Genomic DNA, 14,605 nt, shown 5'->3' on the forward strand with positions numbered 1-14,605 from the left:
ATAAAGCAAAGATTTGGATGTGTATACCCCCCTCAGTCGCAGGGCGTGGTAGAGAGATTTAACGGAATCCTGAAAGCAAAACTAAACAAAATTTGTGCAGACACTAAACTTAATTGGGTCGATGTTTTACCGTTAGCATTGATGAGTTACCGCAAACTAATCGAATGACATGCCTGACACCGCATGAGGTGCTCACTGGGAAGCTATCATACCTGTGATAGGGGTAAGCAAAAATGTTGAATGGATAAACTATATATACTACAATCAACAGAGATTCATCAACTACACCGATGATGCGCTGGCGGCCTTAGGGCAACAGCTGGATGCAACTAGCAGGATGGCGTGGCAAAACAGACAGGTACTAGATTGGCTTTTGGCAGAAAAAGGGGGTGTGTGTGTAATGTTTGGAGAACAATGCTGCACTTTCATACCGAACAATACTAGCTCAGAAGGGTCTTTCACCAGAGCAATGAATAAATTAAAGAATCTGTGGATGGAGATCAAACAGAATGCAGGATTTGAACATCAGTTCTTTGATTGGTTGGAAAGTAGACTCGGAGGATGGGGAGCATGGCTGACTAAAATGGCAATAACTGTCAGTATTGTATTGTTGAGCTGTGCGCTTGTGCTGTGCTGTTTTCTTCCTTGTCTCAAATCTCTTGTAGTGTGTGCTGCAACCGAAAATGTATCATTACAGCCTACAACACCTGCAGGATGAACAAGAGCAAAACGACAATGTGGGAGTAGATTGTAAGGGCTTCTGAGTCTTTTTCCCGTCTCAGGTACAAAGGGACAGGTTTTTGGCTCAGCAGCCCAGGGTAACAGGGAGAGAATACTTTGAGGTCTTGGCGCAGAAAATTATAGTTTAACCCGAGATTTGGGAATAAGTGCTTGAGTTTATTGGGGCTTTTGTGCGCAGACTCTTAATCTTCTTTCTCTGTGTGAGAACCTCTGGGTCTCAAAGGGAAGATATATTGGAGTATAAAAGTTGCAACTTGCTATTTGCTAGAGAATGAAATCTTAGGAAGACAATGGTGTGTTAATAAGAGGAAGCTAAGAGATGTAGATTATGTAGTTTGAACTTGCTATTTGCTATGCATGTACCCAATTTAGTAGGAGAATGAAATCTTAAGAATGTAGAAGACAATGGTGTGTTAATGAGAGGTAGCTAAGAGATGTATGTAACCCCTTGGGTCACCTCAGGCTCGCTCAGCTCGTTCTCGTCTAGGGGAAGCAGCCTTCGGCCCCGCCAAACTGGATAATCAGCTGGTGTGGATGCTGTGTGATGTCCCCGCCTCGCCCAAAAACAGACAGTACACCATAAGCGATTATATGAGTAGAATTTATAAAGGTTACTATAACTATGTGATTAATAACGATACAGTATATATGAAGAGAAAAAAATAAAGAAAAGGCGCTAAACTTATCAAAGTCCAAACCACTTCGTGCACAACCGTTGGAGCTCAATTACTGAAGTCTTCTGGCCACCATTCAATCCCCTCCGAACTCCTCGACTCGCAGCTCAGGACCCTCTGAGTGGTCAACCAAGCACATCTAGCTTCATCCCCCCTCCTCGGAGTACCTCCTGGCCTCGGACCCCCGCTTGGGGTCCGTTCCTCACCCAGCTTACAGCATTGCATCCTCTCTCTCGACCCCTCCGTGCCGATCTACCCAAAAGCCCGTCAACAACCGCTTACAGACTCAGAAGCAAGAACAACATTAATCCCCATTTGTTTTACAAAGGAATACAATTCTCGTTATCAGTAAATTTTAACCCAAACAAGCTTCCAGCACTCTCTTGCAACAAAGGAGCATTCCTACTAGTTAACTAAACAAAAGAATCCCTTTTGATTACATACACAGTATACATACACAGTAACAAAGAAAAAAGAAGAAACCCCCCTTTACATGTAGATTAGAACATGATTAAGTCAATGGGTAGAAACAATAGTGACGGACGTACTTGTGATACGCAACTGTAGACCGATTGGATATGCTAATACAACTAAACCAGGAGATTGCTATAAAAAATGTTATGTACAAGGATCGGTGGGCAATCAGCGACTAGCTCAATGACTGTCTCAGCTTTGATTTGCAAATTAAAGTTTAACCCTTCTTGAAGAATCTTCTGCGCCTCCTGGTCATTTGTGGGGCACAAGAAACCATGACACTCGTAGACAAACTTGGCTCGTTAGCTAACAGCCATGTAACTTAGCAGTGAGAAGGCCACCTTCCGTAAGCAATTTATATCTCAGGTCAGCGTGACCTGGGTTCCAACAAACAGGAAAGTTGGGTGTTCTGATGAGGAACATTGATTGTAGCGAATGCCATGTAAATACGGCTCACACACAAATATCCATTGCCAAGAGAGCCTTCTTGGCAATCTCAAACAGCTCTGAACACCAGGTGAATGGACAGGGTTTTCAGAAAATTCTCTCCATCTCTCTTTTTGCGTACTCCCATGAATCTTCTCACGATGGAATGGAACCTTCACCTTTTTCAACCAGAACCGGACATACCAACACTAATGTATCAGCAACTCCAACATCTGCTTCTGAAAACTCCGGTTTCAACAACAAGAAACCATCCTCGGGCACTCATCATTAACAAGGCCCCAAATTTCCAGGGCACTAAATGCGTCAAATACCAGTTGTAAAAGGATCTGTAAAGTAACTTGAGAGCCTGTGTCAAGTATGGCTCTAGCATAAATACCTTCAAACCACATGTCCCACAAAACCTTCCGGAATAGTGTTTTGCATTTTAGTATCTCCCTTAATACTCTGATTGAAAAATGTTCTGTCTGAGATGCCAGGCCGCTCCTTTACTTGATCCCTCTGAAATTTTGCTTCTTTACTTCTTTGTTTGATTAACTGATGATTTACTTTCCAAAGGTTTCCCATCCCTCACAGGCCTGCTTGAAAGGTCCATCTCCACAGTTACAACAGAAGATGCAGATTGCCTCTCTAGTCAAGAGACCCTTTTCAGCAGCATTCCTCTGCGACTCAAGTCCTACAAATGGGTCAAAGTTTCCCAATGGACACATTGCATTCAGCTGAAACCTTCGCAGACACCCAACAAGTCAGCACAGCTCACAGGCATTCCTCGAAAGCTCTGTCTCCGTGGCATCAGGGCCACTTTAGCAGCAGAGGCTCCCACTGAAGACACGACTCGGCTTTTGGAAATGTTCTGCTTCCCAATCATGTTTTCCTTCTCACTCGCTTCTCTGAGCAACTCAATAAAAGATGGAAGAGGGTGTATCTTGCGGGCCATTCAAATATGTAGGGCAATCGTTCGTATGACAGCGCGCCCTTCACAACTTGTCCCATCCTCCAGCAACCCCCTTTGTGGCACAAACAGTGCAGTATTTTCTCCAACCTGAAAAGGTAGGCAGACAGCTTCTCTCCTTTCTTTTGGAATGAGTGCCTAAACTTTATCTTTATCTTCAGACAGTGCCAAAAGCACCTTCCAGAGCTTGCAGGAAATTTGCTGACAAGGTTAATGAGTCTTCTGCCTTTAGGAACATCACTATATTATCCTCTGGACTCTCTACAAGTCTCTGTTATTTCATAATATCTGAGCACTGCCATTCATCTATTAACTGAGGTGCCTGCTCAGCCCAAGCCTCGTATTCTTCTTCCCCATCGGGTGTGGGCTTGACTCTGGAGAACACTCTCAGACTGCAATAACTTTGGCTCTCTGCAAGGTACACTTTGGCATTTATCAACCAGTGATGTAATAGCCGAAACCAGCTCAGAACTTAAATCAACAGCGGAAGGACTTAGACCTCTTGCATCAGACAACTCCTTTCCCTCACTTCGCAGAAGTGAGAGCAATTTGTCTTTAAAGTCTTCACCCTCAGCTACATTCCCCCCCTTCTCTAGAGATAGGAACTGGCTATAGTCCTGCCTCTCTAATGCCCCTATCCTATCGGGCAGCACGACTTCAGTCATGTTACTGGCAGTCTGGACTAACGCAACGTCCGTACTTGCTCATCAGTCAAAATGCCATTCAATCAGTGTAACTTTCCCCAACACTTTTACAGAGCTCAGCACTCTAAGTAGCAGTTCATTGGGAATTCGGTTATCTACCCTGCTCAGAACACAAGCATTACATTGCGTGTGGATACGCCAAATCATGGGCCAGAAATGAGGTCTTGATCTTCATGTACCCTTTTGCTCAGTCAACCAAAGGGGGTGCTGATGCATTGAAAACAGTGGTGAATTTAATTATTGATGTCTACTTTTGCCAAGAGTTGATTCCCAAGATATGAGAAGTGGTCCACCTTTTCCCACAACTTTCCCCTGAGTCTTTATTGTTGAAGGGCCACGTGGCTGATTGGTTGAGGACCATTGGTATAAGACTCATCCTCAGAAAATATTTCAATGATTGTTTGGATCTTGGCCTCCGAATATATTCAGATGCAAGATATGTTTATAAACTGCATCTGACTATTGCAATTTCAGTAATCTTTGTTCTGGACTGCAATTAGTGTAGGATAAACAGCTTCTCATTAGTTCTGAAAATTAGCTCCACTCCAAGGGGAAGTTTGTAGGTAATCATGATATGTAGAACATAGAATCTACAGTACATTACAGGCCCTTCAGCCCACAATGTTGTGTCAACCATGTATCTTACTCTAGAAATTGGCTAGAATTTCCCTACCGCATAGCCCTTTATTTTTCTAAGCTCCATGTACCTATCTAAGAGGCTCTTAAAAGACCTTAATGTATCAGCTCCCATCACCGCCACTGGCAGTACATTCCATGCACCCACCATTCTCTGTGTGAAAAACTTACCCCTGACATCCCATTGTTACCTATTTCCAAACACCTTAAAACTATGCCCGCTTGTACTAGCCATTTCAGCCCTGGGAAAAAGCCTCTGGCTATCTGCATGATCAATGCCCCTCATCATCTTGTACACCTCTACCAGGTCACCTCTCACCCTCCGTCGCTCCAAGGAGAAAAGGCCAAGTTCACTCAACTATTCTCATAAGGTACGCCCTCCAATCCAGGCAACGTCCTTGTAAATCTCCTCTGCACTCTCTCTTTAGTATCCACATCCTTCCTGTAGTTGGGTTACCAGAACTGAACACAGTACTCCAGGTGGGGTCTGACCAAGGACTTATATAACTGTAACATTACCTCACGGCTCTTGAACTCAATCCCGTGGTTGATGAATGCCAACATATCATACGCCTTCTTAACAACACTGTCAACCTACAGAGCAGCTTTGAGTGTCCTATCGACACGGACCCCAAGATCCCTCTGATCCTCCACACTGCCAGGAGTATTACCATTAATATTATATTCTGCCTTCAAATTTAACCTACCAAAAGGAAACACTTCACACTTCTCTGGGTTGAACCCCATCTGCCACTTCTCAACCCAGTTCTGCATCCTATCAATGCCCTGTGTAATCTCTGACACCCCTTCAATCTATCCACAACATCCCAACTTTTGTGTCATCAGCAAACTTACTAACCCACCCTTCTACTTCTTCATCCAGGTCATTTATAAAAATCACAAAGGGGAGGGGTCCCAGAACAGATCCCTGTGGGACACCATTGGTCACCGACCTCCGTACAGAATACAGACCATCTACAGCCACACTTTGCCTTATGTGGTCAAGCCAATTCTGGATCCACAAAGCAAGGTCTCCTTGGATCCCATGCCTCCTTACTTTCTTGCATGGGGAAGGAGCCTTGGATGGGGAACCTTATCAAATGCCTTACTGAGATACTACATTGTAATACAACAAATGAGATATTACATTGTGGTGAGAAGGATTGAGAAAAACGTTAGGACAATGGCATAGCTTTATTTGACACAGGTCTTCACTGAGAACGGTTCTGTCGTGGGCCTATTGCTAACATCACAACTTGCATGCCGTCATGGAGCTAGTGTAAGATGGAGACTATTTTCTGTGGACAGCTGAATTCCAAGACAGTGTTCACCACTACTTCCTGATTGATGGGGTCAAGGTCTTTGTGAGGTTGAAAAAGACCATGCTCATACTACTCACTGCAAGTCTTTTTGGAGCTGGTGCATGGTGCAGATCATGTGCACTATGGCATTCTGAATAGAATCCACACTGTGATTCAGGTGGCAGCTCCTTGGCCACTGATCCCGGTGATATCTGTCCTTCCCTGTACCAGACAGTAGGGAGCGCCTCCCTCAATCACAGTTGAGATTGTTTCGTTTCTTAAAGATGGTCACTGTTACAGCATTGCTGAAGTTGCTGGAAAAGCTAAGTGTGGGCAATGAGGTTATGGATTTGTGACTGAAGCTCTTCACTATTGAGTTCTAATAGTTTTGTACTCAAATAATTAATTCTGGGCACTATAAGTTGCTTCAAAAGTTCCAGTGGACTTACTCTTGCAATATCTTCATTACAAATTTTCAAAAGAAAGCACAAAATAAAGGAGCTCAGCACCTGTGATGAATTATGTTGTCTTTACATAGGATATCCGGATTAAGTAATTTACAAGAAATATACCTCACAGCTTGACTTAATTTGAAGTAATTCTGTATGTTATATTTGCAGTTTTATTACCTTTTCCAGCTAGCACTCTGTTCCCTTTATTATGGCTTATCTTGTATTGTAAATCTGTTCAATAGTGTCATTGAAAACTTCAGCTTTCTTGATTTATATGGTGCATCATTTAAGCCTTCTAGAATCTTCATTTTAAAAAGTAATTTTAAGTTGAAGAAACATAACCATGCCCTCTTAAACTATTTTGATGTTTGGTGAAGAAAATTGAGAATTCCTTCATTATCCCACTCAGATTTTGGTTCTACATCTAAACAGATGGAAAGATTTTATACTGGTGCTGCACAGATGGGATTGGCACTTTAGTTTCTCCTTTGTGCTGTGTTATCTACCTGTATGGAACTTGAACATCGATGGCACTATTTTTTTTAGTTGTAGACAAACTCAGAGTCTAACAATATAGTGACACCTTAAACCATCTCAAACATGTGTCGCAGGCTCAATCACTCAGCCATTTTAATATAAAATTCCTCTTTCTCCCACCTTATACCCTTACAAAGCAAATATTGTTAGACTTGCAGTTAAAGAATGAATTCTGTTCCATTTTGAAAACAGAAGCAAAGATGTCTTAGCATGATCATATAGGTCTTAGCGAGACTACACCTTGTACATGTCTGATCTCTTTACCCAAGAAAAGATAATCTCACTCACCTCAGCACTGAACAGATTCCACAGCCCATGTTTTCATTTTCAAGAACCCTGCAACTCGTGTTCTCAGATTTGTTTGTTTGTTATTTATCTATTTATTTATCTATCTGTCTATTTTTATTTATTGAATTTGCTCAGTTTGTCCTCTTTTGCACATTGGTTGTTTGTAGTTTTTTAAAAATTAATCCTACTGTATTCTTTGTTCTACTGTGAATGCCTGCAAGAAAACAAGTCTTGAGTATACTTAGTGACATACAGTTTATTTACTTTGATAATATGTTTATGTTGAACTTTGAAAGAATTTACTGGACATGAAGGAAAGTGTCACAAACATTCACCAGGCTAAATCCTGAATGATTGAAATGTACAGTAACATGAAGAGAAATTGGTTCATTCCCTACAATTTAGAAGAATAGAGCAGGTTTCATAGAAATATAAAGCACATCCTTATGAACATCCAGTGTGGAAATACATTATTGGTGCTCATGTGATCCATGAATGAAAGTTCTCAGTCAATTTTCTGACTGATGCATTTCAACTTGAACCAATTATAATTGTGTTCCTCTCCAAAGTAAAAAAGAACATACATGCAACATTGAAAACTCAGGGAAATATGATGAAAGTTCTTTCTTATTGAATTTATAATAGCCACATATCTTTCAGCTATCCTATGAGAATTTCAGTACAAACCAAATGAATTAGCATCAAATCTTAGTTATTCTATTCGGTAACACCTAATTTGGTAATTAAGTATTCAATTTGCGATATTATGCAAGTCCTTGATCAGAATAAAATTCTACAATATAGTAACTTCAATAAAAAAACTTACCAAAAAAAATTTTTTTTTAATTCTACAATATAGTAATTGATGCTGAAAGTATGCGAACGGGCAAATATAATTCGGCACTGCAAATCCAGAATAAAGAGACATAATTTTGAAGTTAATGATGGTGATGGAGCATTTTAGAGTGAAATCAGGAAATACTTCAACTCCTGGGAACTGATTCGAATCTGGAATATTTGACACAGAAGCCTCTGGATGCTAAATGATTTTAGGTTGCGTATCTAGACTATCAGGGATGTGGAGTAAATAGAATTGACGTTCAGAGAAGCAGTGATCTTTTCACAGGATAGACCTGACACATGGATTGAATGGTAGAAGAACCTAGTCCTGTACTCATGAGACTGTTAAGACTTGGTAAAGCTTGCTCATTGTAGGAGAACTGCAATAGTACGAAATGGTTACAGGCCATATACTTCGTACAATCCAGAACCACAATTAATAGACACTAATTTTGAAACAACTAAATAGCGTACATTTATGCAGGACCTCTAACATAATGAAATGTCCCCAGGATGATTTATAGATGTAATTACCAAATAAAATTTTAAACCAAATCATATAAAAATATGTTAATTGGTACAGTTGTGTGAAGCGGTTAAGTGAACGAACCGGTAGCCAGAGCTCCAGATCATTAATTTAGATACGTCAGATTTACATCTCACCATGGCAGCTGACGAACTTAAATTAAAACAGCGTAATCAAGTAATTTGTGGATTTATTTGTAATGGCCATCTCAGTTATGAGATTCATGAAAATACTGGGTTCTTGTAAAAACAAAATGAGTCCAGTAATGTCCTTCATGGAAGGGAATCTGCTGTCCCAGAGTCATAGGAAACTGCAACAGAGAAACAGGCCCTTTGGCCCATCTAGTTTGTGCCAGAACATTCAAACTGCCTTGTCTCATCGACCTACACCCAGACCATAGCCCTCCATACCCCTGCCATCCATGTACTTATCCAAACTTCCCTTTAATGTTGAAATTGAGTTTGCATGCTCCAGATGCACTGGCAGCTTGTTCCACACTCTCATGACCCTCTGAGTGAAGTTCCCCTCATGTTCTCCTTAAACTTTTCACCATTCACCCTTAACCCATGACCTCTAGCTGTAGTCTCACCCAACCTCAGTGGAAAAAGCCTGCTTGCATATATCCACTCTATACCCCTCATAACTTTGTGTGCCTCTATCAAATCTCCCCTCACTCTTCTATGTTCCAAGGAACAAAGTACTAACCTGTTTTATCTTTCCTTATACCTTAGGTCCTCCAGTTTTGGTAACATCCTTATAATTTTTTTCTGTACTCTTTCAAACTTATTTCCTTTTTTCCTGTAGGTAGGTGACCAATACTGCACACAATACTCCAAATTAGGCCTCTCCAATATCTTATACAACTTCAACATAACATCTCATCTCCTGTACTCAGTTCTTTGATTTATGAAGTCCAATATGCCAAAAGCTTTCTATATGACTCTATCCATCTGTGATACCACTTTCAATGAATTATGGACCTGTATTCAAAGATCCCTTTGTTCTACCACACTGCACAGTGCCGTACCATTCATTGTTTGAGACCTACCCTGGTTGGTCCTACTGAACTCCAACACCTCACACTGTCTGCATTAAATTCCATCTGCCATTTTTCAGCCCATTTTTCCAGCTGGTCTAGGTCCTGCTGTAAGCTCTGATAGTCTTCCTCACTACACCCTCAATCTTGGTGCCATCTGCAACTTTGCTGATCTATTTAACCACATTATCATCCAGATAATTTGTATAGGTAACAGACAACAGTCGCACCCAGCACCAATCCCTGCGGCACTCCACTAGTCACAGGCCTTCAGTCAGAGAGACAACTACCTATTACCACTCTCTGGCTTCTCCCACAGAGCCAGTGTCTAATCCAATTTACTATCTCATCTTGAACATTGAGCAACTGAACCTTCTTGGCAAACCTCCCATGCGGGATCTTGTCAAGTGTCTTGCTAAAGTCCATGTAGACAACATCTACTGCCTTGCCTTCATCAACTATCCTGGTAACTTCTTCGAAAGACTCTACAAGGTTGATTAAGTATGACCTACCGCACACAAAGCCATGCTGACTATCATTAATCAGTTCCTGTTTATCCAAATACTCATATACCTAGTCCCTTAGAATACCGTCTAATAACTTTCCCACTACTGATGTCAGGCTCACAGGCCTTTAATTTCCTGGTTTATTTTTAGAGCCTTTCCTAAACAGCAGAACAACATAAGCTGTCCTCCAAACCTCCGGTACCTTACTTGTTGCTAAGGATGATTTAAATAGCTCTCCAGGGACACCGGTAATTTCTGGATACTGTTCCACGGGAACACCTTGATGGGCCCTGGGGATTTATCTACTCTAATTTGCCTCAAGATAGCAAACACCTCCTCCTCTTTAATCTGTATAGGGTCTAAGACCTTGCAGCTGCATTGCATCCCTTCCTGAGTGAATAAAGGTGCAAAAAATTTATTTAACGTCTTCCCCATCTCTTTCCCATTCTGATCTTCCAGGGGACCAATTTTGATTCTTTTGCTCTTAATATATCTGTAGAATCCCTTCAGATTCTCCTTCACCTTGTCTGCTAGGGCAACTTCATGCCTTCTTTTAGTCCTCCTAATGTCTTTCTTAAGGGATTCTTGCATTTCTTATACTCCATAAGCACCTTATTTGTTCTACCTGCCTATACCTGTTATGCACCTCCATCTTTTTCTTAAACAGGGCCGCAATATCTCGCAAAAACCAAGGTTGCCTAAAACTATTATCTTTACCTTTTATTCTGACAGACACACACAAGCTGTGTACTCTCAAAATTTCCCTTTTGAAGGCCTCCCACTTACCAAGTACTACCTTTGCCAGTAAGCAGCTAGTCCCAATCCACACTTACCAGATCATTTCTGATACCATCCAAATTGGCTTTTCTCCAATTTAGAATCTCAACCTGTGGACCAGACCTGTCTATTTGCACATTTACTTTGAAACTAGCGGGTGAGGAAAGTCATCTGGTAAACAACTAAATACTTTACTAGTCATATTTTTCTGAAAACAATAGACCTTAATGTGCCTGTTGGAGATGAGCTTCCGAACCATCTCTGTGATCTGGCATTTTTGCAGTGGGAACTGATGTCTCAAAGGTGCATTCTGGTTGTGGTGAGATGTGTACAAGCTGAACTGAGGCAGCAGGTTCTGGGTAGGAGAGTGGGGAATGGCTGATATTTGCCTTTCCTACAATACTTCTTCTATTGAAACATACACAGCTCAGAACGTTAGTTGCACCATGCTCAACATTTTGATTCCTGACTTTGAGGTCTGAACAACATCTGTCTCCACAACCTCTCCACTATCTGGTCCCCACCCCCCTGCATTTCTAGTTTAAACCTTCCCACTGGGATATTAGTCCCCTTCAGTTCAAGTACAGACCATTCCTTCTATACTGGTCCCACCCTCCCTGGAAGAGAGGCCAATGATCCAAAAATCTAGTCCTTCCCTCCTACACTAACTCCTTAGCCATCTGTTATACTGTATGATCTTCCTTTTTCCATGTGGCATGGGTAGTGATCCTGAAATCACAACCCTGGAGGTTCTGCCCTTTAACTTTACACCTAACTCCCTGAACTCCCTGTGCAGAACTTTGTCACTCTTCCTACACATATCATTGGTACCTACATGGACCATGACCTCTGTCTGTTCATCCTCCCACTTAAGAATGCTGAGGATTCGATCTGAGATGTTGCCGACCCTGGCACCCGGGAGGCAACATACCATCTGGGAATCTCACTCTCAGCCACAGATCCTCCTTTCTGTTCCCCTAACTACTGAATCCTCTATCACCACAGCTCACCCCTGCTCTCCCCTGAGTCAGAGAGCCAGACTCAGTGCCAGAGAACTGATCGCTGTGACTTTTCTCTGCCAGATCACCCCCCACAACAGTATCCAATGTGGTATACCTATCGTTGACGGAGGTGGGCACAGGGGTATTCTGCACTGGCTGTTCAACCGCTTTCACCTTCCCGACTGTCATCCAGTCTCCTGTGTACTGCACCTTGCATGTAATTACCTCTTTATATGTCCTATCTATCAACCTCTCAGCCTCCCAAATGATCTGCAGTTTATCCAGGTTAAGCTCCAACTCCTTAATGCAAAGAGTTCAAAGTTGCAGCCGGATGTTCTTCTTGTGGGTGTAGTCGTCAGGGACACTGGAGGTCTCCCTGCCTTCCCACATCCTGCAAGAGGAACACTCCACTATCCTGCCTGGCAGTCCTACTGAGAAAATATAAAGAAGGAAACGATAACTAAACTGGGAAAAAATAATCTAACTACAGCTTTTTTTTGCATTCTCACTCAAGCCTCTTTTTCACGAAAGTTGCAAAGAGAAATAACCACTCTAACACTGTCCACACCAACAAAGGCTGCTCCACTTGCCTCTGCCTTATTTTTATTTGTTCTTGCCAATCAATCCCAATTGCTGATTGGCCACTGTTCAAATGCCAAACTGCCATGAATTGATGTCTCATGCACTCATTCGGCAAACCAGAGTGAGCTATCTCTTCTCATGCTCTGATCACAGAATGGCCACAGTTCAGACACCGACTTGCCAAAGACTGATGCCTTATGTACTCAATCACTGAACCTGAGTGAACTACATCTTCTCATGCTTCCAAACACTGATTGACCGCAGCCCTTACTTTGCCTCGCCAATATGCAACTCCAAGCCCACCAATGTAGTTAAATCCTCATTGTCTCCTCAATTCAGGAATGGTTCGGGGTGTGCAAACTATTGTCAGTGATACCTGTGACGTGTGAACAAATAAAAATAAAATCTTAAGTCAGGTACCCATAAACTGTTAAAGGCAAATAGTTTGAGGTGGGTATTAAAAGAAGCAAAATGGACTGAAAACCTACTGATGTGGATGAAAACTTAGGAGTGAATAAATCAGGGACAGGGAAGGTATCATAGTCGGGGCTAAGGTATGAGGATCTGACAAGAAGGGCGATGATTTTAAAATTAAGGAGCTTCTGGGCTTGGAATCCAAGTAGGTGAAAAGTGGCCAGAGTTTGGATATGGGCAGTCCTGTGGGAGATCAAGTTTATTAGAGTGAAAACTCAGTAGTTATTCTGGCTAATTTTGGAATAGCCGAATGACAAGAGACACAAAAAATCGGACAACTTATCTCATCAGACAGTTGATCGTCAAAGGTTGGACAGCCAAAAGGAGAACTATGGACTAATAAGTCCTCTGATGTAAAACAGTACCCAGAGTTTGTACTGTACAAGTTAAACTAGGCAGTCATCTAGACTAAATAAATACCAATCCACATTCAGTTACACCACAAAAGTCATTTGTAAAGGTTGTGGCGACCCATTTCCTGGCACATCCGAACCGGCTCACAATTAGATAGCCTACGGGGGTTTGCGAGCACAGAGCTTTGGAGCCTCTGCACCACGGGGGGGCAGGTTGAGGGAGGCTTAAAAGTGAGGCTGAGGATTTCGAATAAAGTTTTTCCTTCGACTGCAGTTACCGACTCCATGTCGTAATTTTAGCGCTGCGTGTAGCACACCGCTACAAGGTGTATGTGAGGTGTGACACCTAATTTGAGCAATTCATCGAACTGTTTGCAATAATCTTAATCATCTAATTTTCCCTACTTATGGATTAAAACCCTCTGCAAATTTAATAAATCTCAATGTACTGCTAACCATTCACCTACTATGTGTGAATTAACTGTGATTTTGTCTCTAAATAAATGTGGTTAAAAAAATAGTAGTCCAGACAGATCATGGATTCATTGTACAGCTCGTATTTCCTGGGTGTAATTTATCTCCAGATGTTGGTGCTCCTGATTTTTTTCAGGAGATGTGAGAAAAGTGCCGGGAAAAGTTGTAGCTGTTCTGGAGCATGGGATGCATTCTGTTAGTCTATAGAGCTCAGTTTCATTACTGAGCTGAATACCAAAAGTTGAGGAAATATGTAGATTCTAATCTGAAAGTCAATTCTAATCTAATGGATGAGAAACACAGAGGTACTAATCATTACTCATTTTGGGAATCAAAAATTCCGAAGTCAGAGAGTCCTCCAAGAGGGTAAGAAAAGGCAAGCAGGATACAACAATTTTGTAGGTGGAACAAGTGAAGGCAGAGTTGGGAATTGTTCTTTGACGAAGGGGGGGAGGGGTGTGGAGGAGCGTGCAGAAGCCAAAAACAGTACCTGTTTGGGAAGGGCTGCTGAGCGCAGTGCTTTTGGAGATGGGAAGTGGTGCCCTGACCTGGAATAATGCTGCAGAGAGGGTGAGGGTATTGGAAAAAAAGGGAAGTAACAGAATGAAGAATGGAAGTAAAAGAAAAGCCTGAACATTAATGGAGAAAGTCAGCAATAACCTCTATTCTGGTGAATAAAGCTGTGTCAAATGAAAAGAGAGATGAGAAAGGGAATTATTTGAATTGTGGGAGGAGGAATCAATCCTGTGTTAGGGCATGAACACAAATAGGGGCTAGAATGCCAGTTGGTATTAGATTGGAGAGAAGAACATTATCTTGAGCTAAATTAGGAG

Source organism: Hypanus sabinus, chromosome 15, assembly GCF_030144855.1.
Source record: "Hypanus sabinus isolate sHypSab1 chromosome 15, sHypSab1.hap1, whole genome shotgun sequence".
In the NCBI taxonomy this organism is placed as follows: Eukaryota; Metazoa; Chordata; class Chondrichthyes; order Myliobatiformes; family Dasyatidae; genus Hypanus; species Hypanus sabinus.